Source organism: Pongo pygmaeus, chromosome 2, assembly GCF_028885625.2.
Source record: "Pongo pygmaeus isolate AG05252 chromosome 2, NHGRI_mPonPyg2-v2.0_pri, whole genome shotgun sequence".
Taxonomy (NCBI): Eukaryota; Metazoa; Chordata; class Mammalia; order Primates; family Hominidae; genus Pongo; species Pongo pygmaeus.
In genome coordinates, this window is record NC_085930.1 from 166,361,830 (window position 1) to 166,378,671 (window position 16,842).

A 16,842-nucleotide genomic window follows, 5' to 3' on the forward strand; every position below is an offset into this window, starting at 1 on the left:
TATAAGTATAGCTTCATTCCACTTGTGAAACCCACAAACAAGGCTAAGCCTCTAAGAAAATCACTTGTAGTTAGGGGCTGATAGGCCAGTCTCAGACTCTTGGAGATCACATAATTCAAGGCTCTAGGCACACTGGGCACATGTAAAGTCCCTGTCTAGCCATTGTCTGTACGAATTGAACTCCCAGCTGGAAGAAGGAAAACTAGACCCAAAACTTAGGCACAAAATTAGGCATAATTTAAATTCCTTTACATGCTGCAACACGAATTACACGTTTAAGTGATGCCAGATGTTGCAGACCAAGATAAATGCAAACTCATATGCTGACAGAATTTAATGTAAGAAAACTTTTAATTTTTTTAAGTAATTACATGTTTAGGGTGAAGAACAAACAAATAGAAGAAAATAAAATAATTCTTGGGTTAAAAAAGTAGAAATTACATCTGCTAGAGCAGTAAGTCTAGCTAGGAGTTCTAAGGACTTCTAATTGTTCCCAGATATTCATTTTCTATCTTTCTCTAAATGACAGAATCCTAGCTTTAGTGGAACATGTGACCACTCAGAGTAAATTCTATATTTTTCAACATTACTTGCAGCTCGATGCAGCCATATAACTATGTTCTGACCAATGCTGAAATATTATATGTGATTCTTTTCCTCCTTCTGTCTGATTGGAATATGGCAATGGGCTGGAATTTCAGCAATCATCTGAGACCATGAGACTCCATGCAACAATACAGAAGAAGCATGGGTTTCTGATCATTGTGAAGCCATCTAGCCAGCCCTGAGCTGCTTGCCCATGGACTTCTTTTATGTGAGAGAAAAATATACTTTTGTCGTATTTAATCTTTTAGTTGGTTGATCACTCAATCTAATTTTGATCCAGTAATTTTTATTTTAATTTAAAAAACTACAGCCAGGCAGGGTGGCTCACGCCTGTAATCCCAGCACTTTGGGAGTCCGAGCCAGGCGGATCACAAGGTCAGGAGATCGAGACCATCCTGGCCAACATGGTGAAACCCCATCTCTACTAAAAATACAAAAAATGAGCCGGGCATGGTGGTACGCACCTGTAGTCCCAGCTACTCGGGAGGCTGAGGCAGGAGAATCACTTGAACCTGGGAGGTGGAGGTTGCAGTAAGCCCAGATTGTGCCACTGCACTGCAGCCTGGCAACAGAGCGAGACTCTGTCTCAAAACAGATAATTACATAAATTAGCTGGGTGTAGTGGCATGTGCCTGTAATCCCAGCTACTCAGGAGGGTGAGGCAGGAGAATCTCTTGAACCCGGGAGGCAGAGATTGCAGTGAGTCGAGATCGCACCACTGCACTGCAGCCTGGCAACAGAGCGAGACTCTATCTCAAAAAAACAAAACAAAACAAAACAAACACACACACACACACACACACACACACACACACAACAACTACGCACTTTATTCTCTCTAAAACACCCATAACCTAAACTTGGAAAATACATTTTACAAATTCTCAGGAAGTTGGATATCTGACTTAAAAAAAAAAAAAAACTAAGCAATAACGTTTAATGAGTTTGAGAATATATAGGTGTTAGCAAAAGGAGGAAATAAGAAATGTGTAAAACTGAGATAAAATATCTAAAGAGAAGTATCAGCATGCTGGCTTATGTTAGCACATTGTCACACATTTTCATTCACCAAATACTTATTGAGACATCACCGTATTACAGCATAGTAAAATAATCATGCAAGATGACTCAAGCTATTAGTAGGAAAGACGTATGTGTAATAAATATGTAATATAGATGCATATAAATAATATTATTTGTGTGTGTAGAGTGAGCAACTGTCCTGGTTTGCCTAAGAAATTCCCACCTTTAGCACAGAAAGTTCCATGTCCTGGGAAGCCCTCAGTCCCAGGCAAACTGGAACTGTTTTTCACTCTAGTATGTATGTATATATCTCCAGTAGAGCTAATTTTTTGGCAGAGATAATATATGAACTAAACACAGTTGATATATTTTCCTTGTCTATTACAATATAAATTGGCTTATAAGTATTAACACCTTTAAAATATATTCAGAACATTTTACTACCAAGCATATAGTGTAGAACTGTAGAGCTTTCTATTTACAATTATTTGATTGACTTCACTTTAACAAAGAATTAGATTTGCAAACAAACAAGAAATTATAATTGATTTTTATTTCATTTCCTGTCAAATCTTAGATTAGAAATCTCTTCCCTGAGTTTTACTAAGGCCAAATGTTTCCAGCATTGTCTTTCAGCCACTTAAGAAATGTACTCCTAAGGTTAAAGTCTTGGTTAAAGTAATTGTATACGTTCATTGATGTATTCTTGGATTCAGTGAACATGAACACTCATATCATTGATCCTTGCATCAAGTTTTATAAATCTGGAGTGTAGCAGAAAATTTGCTGGGTTTGGGGTCAGAAATCCAGTATTCAAATCCTGGCACCATCACCTACTAACTTAATAACTATAAGAAATCAGGCCTGTCAAGGAATCTCTATGAGTCTCAAATTAGTCAAGAAATTAGGGATAACAAGACTTGCCTACCTTGTTGAAAGATTAGTAAGCAGATAATTTTCAAAAAAGTGTTCATAAACCATAAAGTTATATTGAAAATAAGATAGTTATCTTAAAAAATGTTTTTCCAAGTTGTTTTCAGTGGATTGACACTAAATAAGCAAGCAAACAAAAATACGAACAAATAAATGAATGTAAGGATTCTTTTCCATTGTGGGTAAGTCATTTTCAGAGTTCAGCACACAAATGTCCAAATCTATGCAGGCCTTGTTCTACTTCACAGCAGCATCTACTGGTGAAGTCAAGAAGGTGCAAACTCTGAGTTAGATCAGATCCAAGATTTGGTTAACAATTTAGAAGTCTTTTCCTGTTTTAAGACATCTCTATTCCTTGATCCATATGTGCATTGTCTTTTTATAACTCTACATTTAATAGTTTTCTATGGGTATAAATATTCAGGTTGAATATTCTTAATAAGATTGCTTAGTAGCTTGTTTCCTAGAATATTTGATTAATAAATTCTTTCCCAACAACTTGTTTTATGGTGAACTTAAAAACCACTTCCTTTAAGAATAATTGTATCATGAATTTTTAATGGTTAAGCATTTCCCTAGAGATTATGAAACTCCATGAGTGGATATGGTTCTGCTCCAATCTTTTTTTTTTTTTTTTTAAATGGAGTCTCACTCTGTCTCCCAGGCTGGAGTAGAGTGGCATGATCTCGGCTCACTGCAACCTCTGCCTCCCAGGTTCAAGTGATTCTTCTGCCTCAGCCTCCCGAGTAGCTGGGACTACGGGCATGTGCCACCACACCTGGCTAATTTTTGTATTTTTAGTAGAGATGGGGTTTTACCATGTTGGCCAGGCTGGTCTTGAACTCCTGACAACAAGTGATCTGCCCATCTCAGCCTCCCAAAGTGCTGGAATTACAGGCATGAGCCACAGCGCCCAGCCTGCCTCCAATCTTTTAATATGGACCTGGTACATAGCAGATACTCAATTGGTGATGACAAAAACAACCAGAACGATGATGATGATGATGATGATGATGATGATAGAAATCATGGTAACCATTGATGAACTATGGGCCCAGAATTGTACAAAGCATAGATATTTTATCTATTTAAGTCTCATACATCCTATGTCATATATATTATAACTGTCATATTAAATGGGGGGGACAATTTTCTATCTCCATTTTTCTGAGACTGCTCACCAAGCAATGGTTTGAAATTTGTCTCACACAGAGAAAAAAAATGAGCTGAATTTATCATAATTAACTAGACAGTATTTTCCAGGTCATTGCCAGCAAGTAAAAAAGGAATTTGGACTCTTGATGAGATGTTACATTTTCTTCCCAAAGACTTTCCACTTAAGTTTCCAATCATTTGAAGTCATTTTGTGACTTATGCCAGAGGACAATGTAAAAGGCATAGTGATAGTGAGGCGTATTTCTTTATTATGATCACTGATTCAGAAATGCAGAAAAAGGGACATTACTACTTTTAGGTTAAATAGCAATGGTGTTCATTGCATCATGGAATTTCAAATCAAAATTTTAAAAGGGCTTCCCTATAAACCCTCAGATAATCCATTGCAGTTGTAGGGTCTTCAATAATATTTTCAGCTTCTTGAGTGAAAGATATGCTAACTTGTGCTGCACTAAGCATTGGTTGTGCTTTTATTTATCAGTACTGAAAAGGCATTACAGACCATTTTCGTATGGCAAAGAACAAGTTTGGAGACTTATTTGGGAGCACTGGAAAACAACTTTCTTTTCTAAAAAGGTTCTGATGTTACAAAACATCACATTTTACCCCTGATATAATTTAAGCAGAAAACATATTCATTGCCCAAGTGATATGGTTTGGCTCTGTGTCCCCACCCAAACCTCATCTTGAATTGTACTCCCATAATTCCCACATGTTGTGGGAGGGACCCAGTGGGAGATACTTGAATCATGAGGGTGGTTTCCCCCATACTATTCTCATGGTAGTAAATAAGTCTCATGAGATTTGATGGTTTTATAAGGGGTTTCAGCTTTCACTACCTCCTCATACTCTCTTGCCACCACCATGTAAGAAGTGCCTTTCACCTTCCGCCATGATTGTGAGGCCTCCCTAGCCACGTGGAACTGTGAGTCCAATAAACGTCTTTCTTTTGGAAATTGCCCAGTCTCAGGTACATCTTTATCAGCAGCATGAAAATGGACTAATACACCAAGTGACATCCTTATCTTATTGTTTAATTCAAGGGGAAACATTAATATTTCCCTAATAAGTATAATTTTAGTTTAGTTGTTTAGTATTAATAGATACCTTTTATCAGAATAAGGATGTTCCCTTTTATTGCTTGTTTGCTGAGAGATTTTTAAAATGTTACTAAAGAAGAGATTTAGATTTGTTTTATGTATTTAGGTCTTTATTCCATCTGCTATTAATTTATGCATGCTGTGATGTGGACAATCGTCTCAAAACCATTTATTGAATAGTCTGTCCTTCTCTATTGTCAATATTCCCCTAGCATATATACAGTTTCCATATATGCACGGATTTCTTTCTTGCTTCTCTGTTCTATTCCATGGGTTATTTACCTATCTTACACTAGTGCTACACTGTCTTGATTATTATGATTTTATAATATATTGATATCTGGTAGGGAAATTACTGCCTTTTCCTCCCCCTCAACAACTCCCATCTTCTTCTCCTTCTGTGAAACTGTCTTGGCTATCTGTTTCACTTTATCTTGTAAATTCAAAAATCAGCTTGTCATCTTTCATGGAAACCTCTGTTGGTATTTTATCAAAGTTTCACTAAATTTATTGAAAATTTACATCTTTGCCACATCAAACTCTCCCATCCGTGAACATGGTGTATTTCCCCATTTTCTTATTTAATTGCTTTCAATACACTTTTATAATTTTATTCTCAAAAGCTGCATTTTCCTGTAAGTATTGTATATTTTTCTACTTTAAATAATATTTTTAATATTATATTTTCAATTTATTATGACTAGTATGTAAGAAAAAAACTAGCTTCTCTAAATTGATCTCACTTCCAGCACTTTACTGAAATTTGTCTTATTTTGTCTTAAAATTGACTGGAGAATATTTACTTTTTTTTTTTTTGAGACAGGGGCTTGTTCTGTCACCCAGGCTGGAGCGCAGTGGCACAATTACAGCTTGCTGTAATTCAACCTCCTGGGCTCAAGCTATTTTCCCACTTCAGCCTCCAGAGTAGCTGAGACTACAGGTGCACACCACCAAGCCCAGATAAATTCTTTGATTTTTAGTAGGGATGAGGTCTTGCTATGTTCCCCAGGCTGGTCTTGAACTCCTGAGCTCAAGCGATCCTCTCACCTTGGCCTCCCAAAGTTCTGGAATTGCAGGTGCAAGCCACCACACCCAGCCAGAATATTTAAATGTTCTATTATAGACAATTATCACATTTTTCTAGAGATAATGATTGTTTTGACCCTTCCTTCCTGATTGTTATAACTTTCATTTATTTTTCTTGTCTAGGCTAGGGCTTCTAGTGCCACAGTAAATAGAAGTAGATATATTGGTATCCTCATCTCATTCCTGACTTTAAATGAATGATTCTACTGTTTCACTATATGTATATAGTGAAATATATATATATATTTATATATGTAGTGTTCTATCATTATCTATCTATATATCTCCTCTAATCACGTTAAGAAATTTGTCCAAAATTACTAGTTTGAATTTTGTTTTCATGAACAAACAGGTACTGAATTTTATGAGATACTTTTTACTAATCACATGAAGTTTTTCCTCTTTAGTCTTTTGCAGTGTGGAATTATATCGAATATCAAGCTGTCCTGCATTTCTGGGAGAAACTCAACTAGGTCATTACGCATTTATAAAGTGGGTTTAACAATAGTTTTTCCCTCATAAGATATTGAGAGAGAATCACATAGGTTAAAAGGCCAGTACCTGGCGTATAGTAAGCACTCAGCAAATGTTAACTATTATTTACTTTAAGCACTGCTAGAGTCATTTTGCTAAAATTTTTATTTATGATTTATGCATCTATGTTCATAATTAAGATGGGCCTGTATTTTTATTTCTCATACTGTCCTTGTCCGGTATTGATATCATGGTACTGATATCCTGGCTATACTAGCCCTGTAGAATAAGGTGGAGAATGTTTTTCTGTTTCAGTTATCTGGGAAAGTTTAAAAGAGATTGCAATGATCTGTTCTTTGTATATTTGTTATAATTTTCCTGTAAAACTAAATTGGTAGGTTTTTTTATTTTTAATTTTTTTGTGTGTGAGTTGATTTTAAAATACTGACACAATTGTCTTATTTGGTATAGAGATATTCAAGTTTTCTATCCCCTTAACTTTTAAGTATGAATCAAGATAACGTTCCAATTTTACCTTTAATCTTTCCTCCAAGAAGTAAGACCTTTTACAATTACCACTTACTGGGAGAATTCAGAGAATACAAAACAGACAAAATAACTCTAAACAATTTGAATAAAATAAATGTGTACTTAAACTTAATGTAAAAGTAAACGTTACTTATATATAACCATTAATAATAACAGGTAGCAAAAATTGGCTTAGAACTATTGAAATATTTGCCTTCAGGGATAAATACATAGGCCTCGGACAAAGTCTCTCATGATTCACTCATAAGCATAAAAGAGCATTTGGTTTGAAATCAGGCACAGGATGCAAATGGATGCATATAATACAGTTGTTAAAAATATGATCAAGGAAATAATAGCAAAGAAGTCTAAGAGGCAAACACCTCTGCCACAGCACAAGAGTCTCCTGGTCCTATCTGGTCAACTTTTTAATCAGTGTTTTAAAATGAAGACCAGAGTGGCTCTGCTCATAAAATTTACGGATGATAAGAACTTTGGAAGAGCTGCAGATACACTGAGATGAAAAAAACATCCAACAAGATCTTTGCATGCCAAAGCAATGGGGTGAATCTCATAAAAGAAAAGTGTAAAGAATTAAAAGTAAGTACTTGCATAAGACAAAAAGCCTGCTAAACACAGAGTATGTCAGAAATTGCTGAATATACTAAGAAAATTTACATTTAAAAATTTGGAGATTTCAAATATAAGTCAAGAGAAATCAAAGATGTGATTGTGTGATTGACAAAAAACTGACTTTGATTTTAGGTTACATTAAGGAAAATACAGTATCAATAGGGAGGATAAATCCATTTTAGTCCTCATAAGCAAGCAAATCAGAGCACATGCAGGGGAGGGCAGCCAAGCAGAGCAGGGGTCTGGGTACATCTTGCAAATGGATGCAGAAACAACTCATCATCTGCTGAGTGAGCAAACTGAGAGGGAAACTATGAATGTTATGCCAGAGGAGGAAAAGAGGGAAGTGCAAAGGGAAGGAGTGGTGAGATATGAAAGTTGGAGCTAGTTTTTGAAAGTTCGTCATGTGAAAGAGGAACGAGGGTTTATTAGGCCCAAGAAAAGAGCCTTAGTCAAAAGTGGGAGGCCACAAGGGGAGAACTTCTAATTCAACAAAAGGAAGCAACATCTAGTATTCAGTTTTGTCCAGAGATAAAGTGGGTTGTCACAGGAAACAGTGAGTTCGTTTCCTGGCAATAAAGAGATTCAAATATAGGAAGGCAAGTATGATTATCCTCATCACTACCTCAGCTGATATTTATTGAAAGCTGAGTATGTTTTGGCATTATCTCGTGTCATTGTCTCAACATTTATATGTATATATGAGGAAACAGAGGCTGGGAAAATAAAAATACAACCAGTGTATTTGGGGGTGCTAAGATTACATTGTGAAAGCAGACTTTACAGTGAAATGGTCAGGGTTTGAATCTTGCTTTTAACTTCTCTAAGCTTCAGCTTGCTCACTTACAAAATGATATAGTGGACATTTGTGTTCTTTCATCCCCACTATTCATTCACCTATTGTTGGCAACAGTCCTGGGTTTCTTTTGGGGATCTACTCCTCCTCTACTCCCAATCTATGTGGCTTTGCTGCAGCCGACTCCCATTCCCTGCTTTGAGGATGGCTCATGACCTAAGCCTGACCAACTGAAGTACAGTATCCCCTGGAAATGATGGATTGGTTCAGAAACGTTCATGTGGCCTGTGTCAGATAAAAGAGAAAAAAAGAGGCTGGATGTGAACTTTCTTTTTCTTAATTGGTATTCATGATGATGTGAGCTGGAAGCTGTAGAGGCCTACACCAATCGCAAAAGTAAAACCCATCCTGAGGAAGCAGAGCTGAGAATTGACTTTTGGGACACCATTGAGCCCTGAATCAACCATCTGGGAAGTCTGGGATGCTCATGGACTTTGCAGGCATGTGTGCCAAGGAGGAGTTGTTGTTGCTCCTCTTTCTCCTCCTCTTCCTTCTCCTTCTCTTCTTCCTCATCATCAAGTCATTTACATCTGTAGGTTTCTGTTACCTAAAATACTACTAACTGGTAAAATGGGATAATAATAGGACTTCTTTTGTGAGGTTCTTGTGGGCATTGAATGATATAATCGGTATAAATGGCTTAATACAATATCTGGCATCAGAAATGCATGCAGTAAATGTTAGCCATTGTAGCTATTATTAATGTTATTGTAATTATTATCATCATCATTGAATGGATGACCATTCAATGTATTTTAGAGAAGTAAAAACATGGGAAAATAAGGATTAGTGTACTGTAAGGCAAAGAAAATCTAAAGAGGAGAAAAACTATAAGTAATGAAAAAAGAAACCCCATGATGACTCCTCAGGCTGTCTGGTAGGTGATGTAAGACAAAGACTTGCAGAGCAGAAAACTTACTAATCAGAGAGAGAAAAACTGTAAGTAATGAAAAAAGAAACCCCATGATGACTCCTCAGGCTGTCTGGTAGGGGATGTAAGACAAAGAATTGCAGAGCAGAAAACTTACTAATCAGAGACAGCAAGATCCCTTCTGCTTTGCAACTTAAAGTTTGATGGGCTCACGTGAGTGATAATGGAGTTTTAGAGTCACATCAGTCTTAAAAGTCCAAACCCTGAAATATATAGCCCCAACCTTTTACAGGTAAAATTACCATTCATTTTATGATAATTTTCATAGTGCCAGATCAAATAAACCAAATTATTTGTTTATTTCAAATGCTTGCGTGAATTTAGAAAGTGTACTTTCTGTTTCAAAGATTTCATTGTCATCGAAAAATCATTTTTTAAAAACCCAAATAGATGAGCTAAGTTCTTGGCAGCAGTAAAGGGCTAATTCATTTTTTTTCATAAATCTGTTATTTGCAAGTCTGACTATTATGGTTTTAAAATGTGTGGTGTGTGATGGGTGGGAGGAGCGAAGATGGCCTAACAGGAACAGCTGCGGTCTACAGCTCCCAGCGTGAGCGACGCAGAAGACAGGTGATTTCTGCATTTCCATCTGAGGTACCGGGTTCATCTCACTAGGGAGTGCCAGACAGTGGGCGCAGGTCAGTGGGTGTGCGCACTGTGCAGGAGCCGAAGAAGGGCGAGGCATTGCCTCACTCGGGAAGCGCAAGGGGTCAGGGAGTTCCCTTTCCTAGTCAAAGAAAGGGGTGACAGACGGCACCTGGAAAATCGGGTCACTCCCACCCTAATACTGCGCTTTTCCGATGCGCTTAAAAAACGGCACACCAGGAGATTATATCCCGCACCTGGCTCAGAGGGTCCTACGCCCACGGAGTCTCGCTGATTGCTAGCACAGCAGTCTGAGATCAAACTGCAAGGTGGCAGCGAGGCTGGGGGAGGGGCGCCCGCCATTGCCCAGGCTTGCTTAGGTAAACAAAGCAGCCTGGAAGCTCGAACTGGGTGGAGCCCACCACAGCTCAAGGAGGCCTGCCTGCCTCTGTAGGCTCCACCTCTGGGGGCAGGGCACAGACAAACAAAAAGACAGCAGTAACCTCTGCAGACTTAAATGTCCCTGTCTGACAGCTTTGAAGAGAGCAGTGGTTCTCCCAGCACGCAGCTGGAGATCTGAGAACGGGCAGACTGCCTCCTCAAGTGGGTCCCTGACCCCTGACCCCCGAGCAGCCTAACTGGGAGGTACCCCCCAGCAGGGGCAGACTGACACCTCACACGACCGAGTACTCCAACAGACCTGCAGCTGAGGGTCCTGTCTCTTAGAAGGAAAACTAACAAACAGAAAGGACATCCACACCAAAAACCCATCTGTACATCACCATCATCAAAGACCAAAAGTAGATAAAACCACAAAGATGGGGAAAAAACAGAGCAGAAAAACTGGAAACTCTAAAAAGCAGAGTGCCTCTCCTCCTCCAAAGGAACGCAGTCCTTCACCAGCAACGGAACAAAGCTGGACGGAGAATGACTTTGACGAGCTGAGAGAAGAAGGCTTCAGACGATCAAATTACTCCGAGCTACAGGGGGATATTCAAACCAAAGGCAAAGAAGTTGAAAACTTTGAAAAAAATTTAGAAGAATGTATAACTAGAATAACCAATACAGAGAAGTGCTTAAAGGAGCTGATGGAGCTGAAAACCAAGGCTCGAGAACTACGTGAAGAATGCAGAAGCCTCAGGAGCCGATGCGATCAACTGGAAGAAAGGGTATCAGCGATGGAAGATGAAATGAATGAAATTAAGCGAGAAGGGAAGTTTAGAGAAAAAAGAATAAAAAGAAACGAGCAAAGCCCCAAGAAATATGGGACTATGTGAAAAGACCAAATCTACATCTGATTGGTGTACCTGAAAGTGACAGGAAGAATGGAAACAAGTTGGAAAACACTCTGCAGGATATTATCCAGGAGAAATTCCCCAATCTAGCAAGGCAGGCCAACATTCAGATTCAGGAAATACAGAGAACACCACAAAGATACTCCTCAAGAAGAGCAACTTCAAGACACATAATTATCAGATTCACCAAAGTTGAAATGAAGGAAAAAATGTTAAGGGCAGCCAGAGAGAAAGGTCGGGTTACCCTCAAAGGGAAGCCCATCAGTCTAACAGCAGATCTCTCGGCAGAAACTCTACAAGCCAGAAGAGAGTGGGGGCCAATATTCAACATTCTTAAAGAAAAGAATTTTCAACCCAGAATTTCATATCCAGCCAAACTAAGCTTCATAAGTGAAGGAGAAATAAAATCCTTTACAGACAAGCAAATGCTGAGAGATTTTTGTCACCACCAGGCCTGCCCTAAAAGAGCTCCTGAAGGAAGCGCTAAACATGGAAAGGCACAACCGGTACCAGCCGCTGCAAAATCATGCCAAAATGTAAAGACCATCGAGACCAGGAAGAGACTGCATCAACTAACGAGCAAAATAACCAGCTAACATCATAATGACAGGATCAAATTCACACATAACAATATTAACTTTAAATATAAATGGACTAAATGCTCCAATTAAAAGACACAGACTGGCAAATTGGATAAAGACTCAAGACCCATCAGTGTGCTGTATTCAGGAAACCCATCTCACGTGCAGAGACACACATAGGCTCAAAATAAAAGGATGGAGGAAGATCTACCAAGCAAATGGAAAGCAAAAAAAGGCAGGGGTGGCAATCCTAGTCTCTGATAAAACAGACGTTAAACCAACAAAGATCAAAAGAGACAAAGAAGGCCATTACATAATGGTAAAGGGATCAATTCAACAAGAAGAGCTAACTATCCTAAATATATATGCACCCAATACAGGAGCACCCAGATTCATAAAGCAAGTCCTGAGTGACCTACAAAGAGACTTAGACTCCCACACATTAATAATGGGAGACTTTAACACCCCACTGTCAACATTAGACAGATCAACGAGACAGAAAGTCAACAAGGATACCCAGGAATTGAACTCAGCTGTGCACCAAGCAGACCTAATAGACATCTACAGAACTCTCCACCACAAATCAACAGAATATACATTTTTTTCAGCACCACACCACACCTATTCCAAAATTGACCACATACTTGGAAGTAAAGCTCTCCTCAGCAAATATAAAGGAACAGAAATTATAACAAACTATCTCTCAGATCACAGTGCAATCAAGCTAGAACTCAAGATTAAGAACCTCACTCAAAACTGCTCAACTACATGGAAACTGAACAACCTGCTCCTGAATGACTACTGGGTACATAACGAAATGAAGGCAGAAATAAAGATGTTCTTTGAAACCAACGAGAACCAAGACACAACATACCAGAATCTCTGGGATGCATTCAAAGCAGTGTGTAGAGGGAAATTTATAGCACTAAATGCCCACAAGAGAAAGCAAGAAAGATCCGAAATTGACACCCTAACATCACAATTAAAAGAACTAGAAAAGCAAGAGCAAACACATTCAAAAGCTAGCAGAAGGCAAGAAATAACTAAAATCAGAGCAGAACTGAAGGAAATAGAGACACAAAAAACCCTTCAAAAAATTAATGAATCCAGGAGCTGGTTTTTTGAAAGGATCAACAAAATTGATAGACCGCTAGCAAGACTAATAAAGAAAAAAAGAGAGAAGAATCAAATAGATGCAATAAAAAATGATAAGGGGATATCACCACCAATCCCACCGAAATACAAACTACCATCAGAGAATACTACAAACACCTCTATGCAAATAAACTAGAAAATCTAGAAGAAATGGATAAATTCCTCAAAACATACACCCTCCCAAGACTAAACCAGGAAGAAGTAGAAGCTCTGAACAGACCAATATCAGGAGCTGAAATTGTGGCAATAATCAATAGCTTACCAACCAAAAAGAGTCCAGGACCAGATGGATTCACAGCCGAATTCTACCAGAGATACAAGGAGGAACTGGTACCATTCCTTCCGAAACTATTCCAATCAATAGAAAAAGAGGGAATCCTCCCTAACTCATTTTATGAGGCCAGCATCATCCTGATACCAAAGCCGGGCAGAGACACAACCAAAAAAGAGAATTTTAGACCAATATCCTTGATGAACATTGATGCAAAAATCCTCAATAAAATACTGGCAAACAGAATCCAGCAGCACATCAAAAAGCTTATCCACCATGATCAAGTGGGCTTCATCCCTGGGATGCAAGCCTGGCTCAATATATGCAAATCAATAAATATAATCCAGCATATAAACAGAACCAAAGACAAAAATCACATGATTATCTCAATAGATGCAGAAAAGGCCTTTGACAAAATTCAACAACCCTACATGCTAAAAACTCTCAATAAATTAGGTATTGATGGGACGTATCTCAAAATAATAAGAGCTATCTATGACAAACCCACAGCCAATATCATACTGAATGGACAAAAACTGGAAGCATTCCCTTTGACAACTGGCACAAGACAGGGATGCCCTCTCTCACCACTCCTATTCAACATAGTGTTGGAAGTTCTGGCCAGGGCAATTAGGCAGGAGAAGGAAATCAAGGGTATTCAATTAGGAAAAGAGGAAGTCAAATTGTCCCTGTTTGCAGATGACATGATTGTATATCTAGAAAACCCCATTGTCTCAGCCCAAAATCTCCTTAAGCTGTTAAGCAACTTCAGCAAAGTCTCAGGATACAAAATCAATGTACAAAAATCACAAGCATTCTTATACACCAACAACAGACAAACAGAGAGCCAAATCATCAGTGAACTCCCATTCACAATTGCTTCAAAGAGAATAAACTACCTAGGAATCCAACTTACAAGGGATGTGAAGGACCTCTTCAAGGAGAACTACAAACCACTGCTCAAGGAAATAAAAGAGGATACAAACAAATGGAAGAACATTCCATGCTCATGGGTAGGAAGAATCAATATCGTGAAAATGGCCATACTGCCCAAGGTAATTTACAGATTCAATGCCATCCCCATCAAGCTACCAATGACTTTCTTCACAGAATTGGAAAAAACTACTTTAAAGTTCATATGGAACCAAAAAAGAGCCCACATCGCCAAGTCAATCCTAAGCCAAAAGAACAAAGCTGGAGGCATCACACTACCTGACTTCAAACTATACTACAAGGCTACAGTAACCAAAACAAGATGGTACTGGTACCAAAACAGACATATAGATCAATGGAACAGAACAGAGCCCTCAGAAATAATGCCGCATATCTACAACCATCTGATCTTTGACAAACCTGAGAAAAACAAGCAATGGGGAAAGGATTCCCTATTTAATAAATGGTGCTGGGAAAACTGGCTAGCCATATGTAGAAAGCTGAAACTGTTTCCCTTCCTTACACCTTATACAAAAATCAATTCAAGATGGATTAAAGACTTAAACATTAGACCTAAAACCATAAAAACCCTAGAAGAAAACCTAGGCATTACCAATCAGGACATAGCCATGGGCAAGGACTTCATGTCTAAAACACCAAAAGCAATGGCAACAAAAGCCAAAATTGACAAATGAGATCTAATTAAACTCAAGAGCTTCTGCACAGCAAAAGAAACTACCATCAGAGTGAACAGGCAACCTACAAAATGGGAGAACATTTTCACAACCTACTCATCTGACAAAGGGCTAATATCCAGAATCTACAATGAACTCAAACAAATTTACAAGAAAAAAACAAACAACCCCATCAAAAAGTGGGCAAAGGACATAAACAGACACTTCTCAAAAGAAGATATTTATGCAGCCAAAAAACACATGAAAAAATGCTCACCATCACTGGCCATCAGAGAAATGCAAATCAAAACCACAACGAGATACCATCTCACACCAGTTAGAATGGCAATCATTAAAAAGTCAGGAAACAACAGGTGCTGGAGAGGATGTGGAGAAATAGGAACACTTTTACACTGTTGGTGGGACTGTAAATTAGTTCAACCATTGTGGAAGTCAGTGTGGCGATTCCTCAGGGATCTAGAACTAGAAATACCATTTGACACAGCCATCCCATTACTGGGTATATACCCAAAGGACTGTAAATCATGCTGCTATAAAGACACATGCACACGTATGTTTATTGTGGCATTATTCACAATAGCAAAGACTTGGAACCAACCCAGATGTCCAACAATGATAGACTGGATTAAGATAATGTGGCACATATACACCATGGAATACTATGCAGCCATCAAAAATGATGAGTTCATGTCCTTTGTAGGGACATGGATGAAACCGGAAATCATCATTCTCAGTAAACTATTGCAAGAACAAAAAACCAAACACCGCATATTCTCACTCATAGGTGGGAATTGAACAATGAGAACACATGGACACAGGAAGGGGAAAATCACACTCTGGGGACTGTTGTGGGGTGGGGGGAGGGGGGAGGGATAGCACTGGGAGATATACCTAATGCTAGATGATGAGTTAATGGGTGCAGCGCACCAGCATGGCACATGTATACATATGTAACTAACCTGCACATTGCACACGTGTACCCTAAAACCTAAAGTATAATAATAATAAATTTAAAAAAAAAGTGTGGTGTGTATAAGTGTTTTAAATTCCTATAAAATTTGTTTCAAAAATGTAGCCAAGGTGTTGAAAAAAACCACCATTGCTTTTCTGGGCTTTAAGCAAATTTAATATTACATATAAAGTGAAATTGGTGATTTAATCCCGTGGCCAAAGGAAATTGGAAATGAAAATACTGACTAGTATTATTAATGACAAATCTTTGGAGGGAAGCACAGGTTGAGTGATAAATTTCCACTGTCAGCTGGAGTTCAGACACACCTGGCAGACCACTGGGGTGGCTGGTCCGAAGTCTTGCAATGGTACTAAGAACCCACCTTAGGAATGTCTGGTACAATGAACTTATGTTAGGAACAAAACTTTAGTTCTTGGAAGGCAATAGGCATTTTGAGAATTAAAGTATTAATTTGTTGGTAACCCCAACTCCTGGGTGAATAGTTGAGCCCAGGGGAAGGAAAGACAGCTTTAGATAAAATAATAATCGATTTTATTTTAGTTTTTCAACTTTTAGAGTCAAGGGTACATCTGCAGGTTTCTTACAAGGCTATATTGCATGATGCTGAGGTTTGGGGTACAATTGAACCCATCACACAGGTAGTGAGCACAGTACCCAGTAAGTAGTTTTCCTATCCTTGTCCCTCTCTTCCTACCCCTCTTTCAGTCCCCATGTCTATCATTCCCATCTTTATGTCCACATGTACCCAATGATTAGTTTCCACTTATAAGTGAAAACACGGGGTATCTGCATTAATTCGCTTAGGATAGTGGCCTCTAGCTGCATCCACGTTGCTGCAAAGGACACGATTTTGTTCTTATTTATGGTAGCATAGTATTCCTTGGTGTATAGGTACCACATTTTCTTCATCCAATCCGCTGTTGATGGGCACCTAGGTTAATTCCATGTCTTTGCTATTGTAAATAGTGTTGCAATGAAGATACAAGTACATGTGTCTTTTTGGTAGAA

General features: G+C 38.5%; 1 protein-coding gene across 10 annotated transcripts in view; it reads right to left on the minus strand.

Moving 5' to 3' along the window:
- VEPH1 (ventricular zone expressed PH domain containing 1) overlaps window positions 1-16,842 on the minus strand; it is a 294,353-nt gene that overhangs the window by 189,311 nt on the left and 88,200 nt on the right. The gene's annotated exons all lie outside the window — the stretch shown is intronic.